Here is a 12012-nt window from a genome sequence, read left to right on the forward strand (position 1 = left end):
ATGAACAATGATACGTGGTACAAGACATGGGGGTATATTTACTAAGGTCCCGATTTTGACCGAGATGCCGTTTTTTCATCAAAGTGTCATCTCGGTAATTTACTAAGCAATAATCACGGCAGTGATGAGGGCATTCGTAATTTTTTGGAAGTCCAACAAAAAAAATACGAACGAATACACCATCGGTCAAAACGCGGCTGTTTAAGTATGAATCTCGGTAATTTACTAAGAAGTGCAAAGCAAAAAAAAAACAAACACTGCCGTGAAAAATTACAACTCGTAAAAAAGTGCTAAAAAAAAACAGACCTGCTTTTTTAATCCGTGATTGTATAGGCATGCAGGGATCCATGAGATCCGTGCATGTATATCAGTGGGAAGGGGTGGGAAAGTGGTTATTTTCTTTAAAAAAATTGCGTGGGGTCCCCCCTCCTAAGCATAACCAGCCTCGGGCTCTTTGAGCCGATCCTGGTTGCAGAAATATGGGGAAAAAATTGACAGGGGTTCCCCCATATTTAAGCAACCAGCATCGGGCTCTGCGCCTGGTCCTGGTTCCAAAAATATGGGGGACAAAAAGAGTAGGGGTCCCCCGTATTTTTAAAACTAGCACCGGGCTCCACTAGCTGGACAGATAATGCCACAGCCGGGGGTCACTTTTATATAGTGCCCTGCGGCCGTGGCATCAAAAATCCAACTAGTCACCCCTGGCCGGGGTACCCTGGGGGAGTGGGGACCCCTTCAATCAAGGGGTCCCCCCCCCAGCCACCCAAGGGCCAGGGGTGAAGCCCGAGGCTGTCCCCCCCCATCCAATGGGCTGCGGATGGGGGGCTGATAGCCTTTTGTGAAAATGAAAAGATATTGTTTTTAGTAGCAGTACTACAAGGCCCAGCAAGCCTCCCCCGCATGCTGGTACTTGGAGAACCACAAGTACCAGCATGCGGCGGAAAAACGGGCCCGCTGGTACCTGTAGTACTACTACTAAAAAAATACCCAAAAAAAGACAATACACACACACCTTGAAAGTAAAGTTTTATTACATACATCCACACAAACATACATACATACTTACCTTATGTTCACACGAGGATCGGTCCTCTTCTCCAGTAGAATCCAAGGGGTACCTGTTGAATAAATTCTACTCACCAGATCCAGGGTACCAGGCTCCTCGTAGCATCCATTTGTAATCCACGTACTTGAATAAAATAAAAAAACGGAAAGCCGAGCCACGCACTGAAAGGGGACCCATGTTTGCACATGGGCCCCCTTTCCCCGAATGCCAGAAACCCACTCTGACTGATGTCTAAGTGGGTTTCTTCAGCCAATCAGGGAGCGCCACGTTGTAGCACCCTCCTGATCGGCTGTGTGCTCCTGTACTGTCTGACAGGCGGCACACGGCAGTGTTACAATGTAGCGCCTATGCGCTCCATTGTAACCAATGGTGGGAACTTTGTGGTCAGCGGTGAGGTCACTTTCGGTCAACCGCTGACTACAAAGTTCCCACCATTGGTTACAATGGAGCGCATAGGCGCTACATTGTAACACTGCCGTGTGCCGCCTGTCAGACAGTACAGGAGCACACAGCCGATCAGGAGGCTGCTACAACGTGGCGCTCCCTGATTGGCTGAAGAAACCCACTTAGACATCAGTCAGAGTGGGTTTCTGGCATTCGGGGAAAGGGGGCCCATGTGCAAACATGGGTCCCCTTTCAGTGCGTGGCTCGGCTTTCCGTTTTTTTATTTTATTCAAGTACGTGGATTACAAATGGATGCTACGAGGAGCCTGGTACCCTGGATCTGGTGAGTAGAATTTATTCAACAGGTACCCCTTGGATTCTACTGGAGAAGAGGACCGATCCTCGTGTGAACATAAGGTAAGTATGTATGTATGTTTGTGTGGATGTATGTAATAAAACTTTACTTTCAAGGTGTGTGTGTATTGTCTTTTATTGGGTATTTTTTTAGTAGTAGTACTACAGATACCAGCGGGCCCGTTTTTCCGCCGCATGCTGGTACTTGTGGTTCTCCAAGTACCAGCATGCGGGGGAGGCTTGCTGGGCCTTGTAGTACTGCTACTAAAAACAATATCTTTTCATTTTCACAAAAGGCTATCAGCCCCCCATCCGCAGCCAATTGGATGGGGGGGACAGCCTCGGGCTTCACCCCTGGCCCTTGGGTGGCTGGGGGGGGGGACCCCTTGATTGAAGGGGTCCCCACTCCCCCAGGGTACCCCGGCCAGGGGTGACTAGTTGGATTTTTGATGCCACGGCCGCAGGGCACTATATAAAAGTGACCCCCGGCTGTGGCATTATCTGTCCAGCTAGTGGAGCCCGGTGCTGGTTTTAAAAATACGGGGGACCCCTACTCTTTTTGTCCCCCATATTTTTGGAACCAGGACCAGGCGCAGAGCCCGATGCTGGTTGCTTAAATATGGGGGAACCCATGTCATTTTTCCCCCCATATTTCTGCAACTAGGATCGTCTCAAAGAGCCCGAGGCTGGTTATGCTTAGGAGGGGGGACCCCACGCAATTTTTTTTAAAGTTTTACAGTGTTTATTTAAAAAAAAAAAAATGAACCCCAGCACGGATCACACAGATCCGGCCGAGATTTATTGTGATAAAGTCGGCAGTGTTTTGCTAATCACTGCCGTAAAAAACGGGAAAAAAAACACGAATGACATCGACATCGGAACAAATGAAAAATCCGAATACGACAGCTTAGTAAATTAGGCGTAATAAATTCAAAAAGTTGCAGTTTTACACTTTCGATGTCATTCGTGATTGAACTTTGACCTTTTTCCGAAAATTACGAATGTTAGTAAATATACCCCATGGTGTGGGTCATTTGTATTGGGACCTCTGTTTTTTGCCCTTTTACCCACATGTGCTATTAAGTTGCACACTGAAGCTACATGACATGCAAGTGTCAGTACTTAGGGTGCTCGTTCATTGTATTTCTGTTGCATTAGTGATGCGAATAAGACACACTGGGGGAATTCATTTTTTTTTGGCCACACTTATTAAGGGGTGCCTGAGAGAGCAATTCAATTGTTGCTCAGCTTGGGTGCGACTGCTGTAGGCCAGGGACGTGCGGTGAAGTAAATGGCTGAAGAGGTGCTGGCTAGTACCGGAGCCAGATTTATACACAAAATATGAGCCCAAGGGTTCATGAGGGCATCTTGATCAGAGATGTACGTAAAAGGTAGGCAGATGAGGCACTGCATCCCCTGTCAGGGTTTTTACTCCAGAGTTTTGACTATAAAAATGATTAGAATACAAAGATGATATTTAGATTATATTCTTTGTATTGTTCACATAATTTATATAGTCAATACTCTGGCATATACATTAGTATGACAGGAAAGGCTCTGTCTCAGCCCTACGCACGTCATTGGTAGGCACCCATTAGTTGCCCAAAAGCACTGGGCTTATCCGTGCTAGTGCCTAAACCAGTCTAAACTAATGGGCGCAAAGCGGACAACTTTTCACACATTTCTGTTCGCCACCTCAGGAGGCAGTGAGCAGAAATGTGTGCGCCTGTGGCTATTGACGCCCAGACGGAGCAACAAGAAACAAATTCCAATTTGTGGAAAAGTCTCTGGCGGGACACATGGCACAGATACGTTGCAAAGCCCAACTATACCATTACGCACCCCAACTATACCATTATGTGAAATCTACGCACCCAGAGAAAAAACACACACAAATAGTGTGAGAGCATACAAAATGCACTCTGATAGGGCTTTGGTTGGAAAAGAACCCATGTCCCCAGTGCTATGAGGCAGCAATGCTAATCACTGTGCTATCGTACTCTCTTATGCTGCCATTGATACAGATGGGCTGCATCCTACAAACACTTTGGAACAGAATAAATGTAGCCACAGTTCCATGGATGTAAGAGGTCGGAGTACACAGAACAATCTGAACAGGGCTGTCATAGTATCACGGATATTTATGTGAAACAAACTGGTGACCAAATCACAATAAAAAGTGTACTCACCATAGCCACTGATGTAAACTAGTGCCAGAAAATATTCCAAGATGGTTTGCCAACTAAAACAATGATTTTGGGCAAAGAAAAAACTAAAAAATAAGGCTAATGATCTTGCCGTTGCCAGGTGAGATTAAAGTGTCCAGTAGTTGTGCTACTACATAGTGTTAAAGTCTTTATGTACATGCTCCTCAGATACCTCTGAGGTGACTGTTCCAACTTTCAGATTACTTCTCACACAAGCCTGCGGCTATAATTCATGGATTTTTCAGGATGTTCCTTAAAAATATCTGACAATCATTGTATCCCACCAAGAAAACGGTACAGTGCAGAAAATCCAATATTCCACGTGTAAAACCAGTGTACGTAGATAAGACCAAAAACTGTGCAGCATCAATTTTTCTATTGAAGAAGTGGGAAGAAATGGGAACAATTAATAGAGGGGCACACAACTTTATTCATTTAAAATCAAACTGTGACTTTCCAGCTGTTGGAAAACTGCAAGTCGCAGCATACCCTCGCACTAATCAGCTGGGACTTGTAGTTTCACAACAGCTTGACCAGGCCTGAATAAACAGGTCAATTATGCATGTAGAAATCATGCTTACAAAATAATTTTACCTGATTTAGGGCCGCATTCAATTAGCTGAGAAACACTTTTTCACTGTAAAAAACAAAAAACAAATTTACAGTGAATTGCGGTAAATTCACAAAAGCGTCTATTCAATTGTCCACAAAAACTTTCATTTAACAGAAAATTTCAATTCACCAACTCTGAGCAGGTGATAAACTTGGTAAAAATGATGTGATTTGTTTCTGAACCCCTGGGACAAACCCCCTGACTAATTAGGCACTTAGAATTTTTTTATTATTTTTAATTGCCCAATAATGAAATGTCATTTTTGGGGTGAAAAAGTGCTAAATGATGGAAATTGGGGTACAAGGTATGATACAGGTATACTGGGGTGCTTTATGAGTGTGATAAGTGTTTTTAAGCTTGCAGGTGGGAGTAATTAGTCCGTTCCCACTTCTTTTTTTTTTTAAAGTGACACAAATGTATACTTATAATTTAATTTTAGCTCTTATTTTGCTGAAAAAAATGTCTTTCTATAATTTTTTTACATTTTCAATTTTTCTTATATAACAGCCATTTGACCCAATTTAAATACCAGAAATATATTTGTTATAACCAATAATACACTTTTATACTGTTATCTGATGGTAGTTTAGCTTTTTTGGGGGGCACAGACAGATTTACCCATTTTTCACTTATGGTGGCAATTTATGCGTTAATACTGTTTCCGCTAATTTGCATTTGAATAGGGTGATTTGCGGAAGCAAGCATACCCGCAAAAAGTCAGTTTTCGTGACAAAAAGATGCACAAATTACGAAAACGGCAGCCGCGGTAGATTACTGCGATTTTGCAGCTAATTGAATTCGGACCTTAGCCCATTAAGACACGGAAAAGTTTATAGTATTAGAATACTGGGTTGGAGTACCAATCTAGAATTTTAATATATTAGATGGTCTTTCATTCAAACAAATTTATAGAAAGTGTCATTTGTAAATATATATAGAAAGTGTCATTTGTAAATATATCTGTTTCATTTTATACTGATTAAGATATGATGATTATTTACCAACACTGCTGAAAAGTGCAAACTTGGGCAAAACTACAGTAACCACACATGGTCTAATCTGCACTAAACAAACACAAGTTACATAATAATAGGTTGCTGAAATAGGTGCAAGTCTGACCATAACAAACTATAGCAATGCTAGAAAATACCTATAATATCGCTGTAGAGATCCATTAAAGCGTGTAAATGATATGGTCTAGTTATCAAACAGGGCCAAAAAGACAGATTTTCTATATACTGTACAGAAATTATTTTTTGACGCTGTCTACTGGGTAGCAGCAGTAAGCAGATACTTACTACATCGCCATCCAGTCGTGGTCCTTTCTGCACATGTGTGACTAGGCATTGCCAGGTCACATATGCACATTGGACTGGAAGACCAGTCTCAGGGTTACTGTGCAAATTTAATTAAATGTATGTATATATATATATATATATATATATATATATATATATATAAAAACACATTTTTAAGACCCCCCCCACAAATCATACAAAACAGTTTTTTTATTTTGTACATAATGATCTAGAGTAGACATTAGTTCTAAATTCTGTGAAATTTCCCATTTTTACAGGATTTGGGACTTAAGTCCTTTGATAAATCGACCTCAATACAGTAACTCTTTATTTAAGCCACACGTGCAAAATAATTTTCCCTGCAACAGCACCCTCCGAAGGGGAACAGAGACAGGATATGCAGTTTGTGTTTTTTTCATCACTGCCACTTACTCCTGATGTGGATCTATCCAGTGTTTAAACATCCTAACACAAATATTTTATCTTACATAAAATAACGACAGAGACTAAAGGTCCATACACATGGAGCGATATAATTTTGGCTAGGTCGCTGGAAAAGAAAAAGCATCCCCTTGCTTAAATGAGTTAGCCATAATCACTCATAGTCAAAATCGCTGGTAAAGTTAGTCAAAATCGCTGGAAAAGTTAGTCAAAATCTCCTACAGCCAGTTCAAGGGAAATCTCTCAGTCAAAATCTCTCATAGTCAAAATTTCTCCGTGTGTATGCACCTTAAGGGTGTGTACACACGGTGAGATATTTTCTTTCGATTTTGACTATATAGTCAAAATCGTAAGAAAAGTTAGTGCAGATCGCAAGGTGAAAGTCACCTTGCGATCCTGATTCGATCCCGATGCGCGGCCCCGCCATGTCGGCATCGCAAGAAAAGATAGACTGTGCAGGCAAGTCAATCCTTGCTAGATCGGTGTACTATCTAGTTCATCTCACATGTCAATGACATCTCACATAAGCCAAAATCTCACATAAGCCAAAATCGTAAGCACACATAGTCCATATCTCAAGAAAAGTTAGTCAAAATCTGTGCTATCTGGGCTCCAGGGAGTTCAAGGGAAATCGCAAGTGAAAATCGGGCATAGCAAGGATCTCACCATGTGTACATACCCTTAGGTTTGGCAGAGAAATGTTAGCTGATTTATTTAAATAACTATTAACTTTAACTAGCTGTAAAGACAATGATTAGATAATGGTGGCAAAGAAAGAACGGCTAAAACTCATTCCCCAATCTGCAAAACTGCAACATACTACCCAAACAAACTAACAACAAAAGGTATCCACTCGACCTTCTACCATGACTACCCACCGTCTGGGTGATGTCGCTGCCCCCGTTTAGGTGGTCCAGCCATTATACACAGTCAACGAAGGTGAGCGCAACAAACAATCCATCTATGACCTAAAACAGGTAACCTGCCGTTCTTTCCTGCCAAAACTGCTAACGCAAAAGCTACCCGCACACCAAAAAAGGGGAGGGTGGGCGGGAAGATCAGAATAAAGAGGCTGACTCCTCCTCCAGCTAGCCCTAATGAATGAAACTACCCCCTCCATCCCTGTATCCTTATTGGATATTCCTATCACCTGATACCCACAATGCTATTCCCAGCCTAAGATGCCTATTCAGTCACTACGCTCCTAATTTTTCTGACAGTTCACAAAAAGCACTCGATCTATCAAAACATACTTCTAGTATATAATAAAAATAAGCGATTGACGTTAGTGGAGATTCAAGTACTTGTTATGGGTTGTAATCTTAGTTACAAATCAATTTTAACATAACTTAAGGGCTGAAGCAGAAGTAAATTGGGCATACATTACTCAAAAGTGCACAGTGTTTTCTCACATATACAATTCTAGATGTGCCTGCCCCTGCGTGGGTTGTATATATGAATGACTTGCTAGTACTGATTAGCAGCAGCCTGTACGTGCACCTGCCCTACACCTCCTAACCAGTGGCGTAAGTTCGTCCCAGTTGCCCGGAGGCAAGATAAATATTGGTGCCCCCCTATTTACTATATTAAGATAAATATATGTATGTAGATGTGCATGTATATCTCCTATATAATAGCTCACATCTGTGACTCTGTGCCTGGCCGTAATGCTGGGCGGAGTCAGAGACACAGATCAGAGCTGCTGCTGATATTGGCTGCTGCCCGTTCTCCCATAGGCAGCAAAGTGACACTGATGTGCTCCCCGGCTGCCTGGCGGGGGGGGGGGGGGTTTAGAGATGGGCGGCAGAGCAGCTCCCGCGGCAGCAGGCGGCAGGGACACCGCACACACTGACGTGCTCCCTGGCTGCCTGGCGGGGGGGAGGAGGGTTGAGGAGGAGGAAGAGGAGGAGGAAGAGGAGGAGATGAGCGGCTGCCTGGCAGGGGGGGGGGGGGAGATGTCCGGCAGAGTGGCTCCCGCGGCAGCAGGGACACCGCACACTGATGTGCTCCCCGGCTGCCTGGCGGGGGGGAGATGTGCGGCAGCAGGGACACCGCACACACTGATGTGCTTCCCGACTGCCTGGCGGGGGAATGAGAGAGAGATGAGCAGCACCCGCGGCAGCAGGGACACCGCACACACTGATGTGCTGCCCCGGGTGCCTGGCAGAGGGGGGGGGGGGAGGGGAGATGTGCGGCAGAGCGGCTCCCGCGGCAGCAGGGACACCGCACACACTGATGTGCTCCCCGGCTGCCTGGCGCGGGAGGTAAGGGGGGGTTCGGGAGATGAGCGCCACCCGCGGCAGCAGGGACACCGCACACACTGATGTGCTCCCCGGCTGCCTGGCGGGGGGGGAGAGATGTGTGGCAGAGCTGCTCCCGCGGCAGCAGGGACACCACACACTGATGTGCTCCCCGGCTGCCTGGCGGGGGGGAGATGTGCGGCACCCGTGGCAGCAGGGACACCGCACACACTGGTATGCTCCCTGGCTGCCTGCCGGGGGGGGACATGAGGCACAGCGGCTCACGCGGGAGCAGGCGCACCGCACACTGCTGTACTCCCCGGCTGGCCGCGACAGCGTTACCCTGACACTGAGCCCGGGTGGCCTGGGGCTCTGCTGCTTCTGCTGAGAGATGGCATCCTTGGGGCAGAGAGATTAGCAGTGTCACTGATAGCTGCTAACGATTACCCTCCAACTACCTTGCTGCCAGGTACAGTACCCGCAGCACATCCACCGTCCGCCACACCTGCCCTGACCCTCCCCCATACGCGGTGCCTCCGGAACTCTTACCCCACCCGCAGCCCCCACTCCCCTGCCCCCCCACCACCGCAGCACCTCCCAACCCCCTACCACAGTCCCCCCACCTCTGCCCTCCTCCACCCACAGCATCTACATACACCCTCCCCCATCCGCTGACATCCCCCACAACCACCCCCAGCGACTCCTGACCCCCTACCCCACACCCGCCCATCCACCACTCGCAGTGCCTTCAGACCCTTCCACCATCCACCGCACCTGCCACTCCAACACACGCCACTCCACCACCCCTCCCCCCACATGCGGCGCCTCCAGACCGTCTACTCCACCCACGCTCTCCACTCCCCTGCCCCTCCCTCATCCACAGAACCTCCCAACCGCACCCCCCCCCTCCACCCACAGCATCTACAAACACCCTCCACCATCCGCAGTCATCCCCTGCAACCACCCCTCCCCCACCCCCACTACCTACTGACCCCCTACCCCACCCGCGGCCCCACTGCACCAACCCCTCAACCACCCGCAGCGCCTCTGGACCCCCTCCCCCATCTGCCGCACCCCAGCACCTGCCCCTCCTCCACTCGCGTCGCTTCCTGACCCCCTATCCCACCCGCAACGCACTCGCCCCTTCCCCACCCGCAGCACCTCCTGACACCCTGGCCCCGCCCCTCCACCACCCGCAGCGCCTCCTGACCCCCTCCCCCATCTGCCACACCCCCGCACCTGCCCCTCCCCCACTCACGGCGCACTCGCCTCATCCCCACCTGCAGCGCCTCTGGAACCCCATCCACCAGATCCCCGTACCTGCCCCTCCACTACCCGCGGCACCCCCGCACCCACCCATCCACCATCTGCAGCGCCTTTGGACCCTTCCACCATCCTGACCCTCCCTCAACCACAGACCCTCCCAACCACAGCCCCCCCCCCGCATCCACTCCCCCTCCGCCCACAGCCTCTACATACACCATCCCCCATCCGCGGTCAACCCCCGCAACCGCCCCTCCCTCACCCGCAGCACATCCTGACCCCCTCCCCCATCTGCCGCACCCCCGCACCTGCCCCTCCCCCATGCGCATCGCTTCCGGAACCCCTACCCCATCCGCAGCGCACTGGCCCCTTCCCCACCCGCAGCACCTCCTGACCCCCTAGCCCACCCGCTCGGCCCCACTGCACCCGCCCCTCCACCACCCGCTGCTCCTCCCAACCCCCTCCCCATCTGCCGCAATACTTCATATAATACATATATTGAACGGCGTACAGGGGTTAAGGGGGCGTAGCCCCTTACGACGTTGTGAAGAGCGCCCGCATATATACACGTGTGTGTGTGTGTGTGTGTGTGTAGTGTTCTAAAAAAAATGTATATACTGTATTTATACATTTAATTGTCTTTTATTTTAAATCACACATTTCTCAGCAGTCATACCCAGGATTAGAACCCATGACCTGTTACACTAACAGCAGACACTTTACTGATGGAGTTATTTGCTCCTGTAGAGGAAGCATGAGAATTCTAACTATATGAAGTTACGTGTAATTGGCAGAGAATTATCTTCATATAGTTAGAATTCTCATATTTCCTATACAGGAGCAAACAGCTTCATCAGTAAGGTGTCTGCTTCCAGTGTAATAGGTTATGGTTTCTAATACTGGGTATGACACTTGTAAAATGTGTATATTCAGTATAATAAAGAGGGCGTGATTTGTAAGGTGCAGGGACCAGTGAGGAAGTCGGCCACTGAAAAGACAGTGGCAGCTATCAATTAACTTAATTCAATGGTGTCACAGAATGGGAGGAGAGGTGCCCCCCTTCAGAGCAGGAGCCCGGCGGCAGATGACTCCGTTGCCTCCCAGAGTTCCGCCTCTGCTCCTAACTGTTGAATAATATGCTTGCAGGCAGATCTGACCAAGACAAATGAATGCATGTATAACATGATCGTGGAGTATCTGTTTCTGCCTCGTTTTGCCATTTGCTGATGAAAATCAGAGTTACGCTGCGCTTCCATTACTGTGACAGACATAGTAATGGAGATCCTTCCCTGTCTTTAAGTGGCAGGACACAGTTGGGACAGAGGGAACACTGCAGATAGGGTAGAAGTAGAGTACAGACATGCAGTGTCTCAGTGTGCATTGGTAGACACTATTATACAGTGTATCCGAAAAGTATTCGCAGCGCTTCACTTTTTCCACATTTTGTTATGTTACAGCCTTATTCCAAAATGGAATAAATTCATTTTTCCCCCACAAAATTCTACACACAATACCCCATAATGACAACATGAAAAAAGTTATGAGATTTTTGCAAATTTAATTAAAATAAACTAAGAAATCACATGTACATAAGTATTCACAGCCTTTGCTCAATACTTTGTTGATGCACCTTTGCCAGCAATTACTGCCTCAAGTCTTTTTGAATATGATGCCACAAGCATGGCACACCTATCTTTGGGTAGTTTCGCCCATTCCTCTTTACAGCACCTCTCAAGCTCCATCAGGTTGGATGGGAAGCGTTGGTGCACAGCCATTTTCAGCTCTCTCCAGCGATGTTCAATCTTCAATCGGATTCAAGTTTGGGCTCTGGCTGAGCCACTTAAGGACATTCACAGAGGTGTACTAAAGCCACTCCTTTGATATCTTGGCTGTGTGCTTTGGGTCGTTGTCCTGTTTAAGGAAGATGAACCGTCGCCCCAGCCTAAGGTCAAGAGCGCTCTTAACATTGCTGCATTCATCTTTCCCTCTATCTTGACTAGTATCCCAGTTCTTGCCGCTGAAAAACATCCCCACAGCATAAAGCTGCCACCACCATGCTTTACTGTAGGGATGGAATTGGCCTGGTGTTGAGCGGTGCTTGGTTTCCACCAAACATGACGCCTGACAGTCACGCCAAAGAGTTAAA

The 12012-nt window shown here is 47.4% G+C and overlaps 1 protein-coding gene across 4 annotated transcripts in view; it reads right to left on the minus strand.

Annotated features, from left to right (window-relative positions):
- RASL10B (RAS like family 10 member B) overlaps positions 1-12012 on the minus strand; it is a 231776-nt gene that overhangs the window by 72902 nt on the left and 146862 nt on the right. For 2 of the 4 annotated variants that reach the window (XM_063953987.1, XM_063953988.1), the window contains exons 2-3: positions 4606-4648; positions 3994-4386 (exon numbers count right to left, since the gene is read on the minus strand). The exons of 1 other annotated variant lie outside the window; for it this stretch is intronic. The gene's annotated coding sequence lies outside the window, so the exon portion shown is untranslated. The remainder of the gene's footprint in view (positions 1-3993; positions 4387-4605; positions 4649-12012) is intronic. One more of the 4 variants, XM_063953989.1, reaches the window with a different exon arrangement.

The sequence above is a fragment of the Pseudophryne corroboree genome, chromosome 2 (genome assembly GCF_028390025.1).
Source record: "Pseudophryne corroboree isolate aPseCor3 chromosome 2, aPseCor3.hap2, whole genome shotgun sequence".
In the NCBI taxonomy this organism is placed as follows: Eukaryota; Metazoa; Chordata; class Amphibia; order Anura; family Myobatrachidae; genus Pseudophryne; species Pseudophryne corroboree.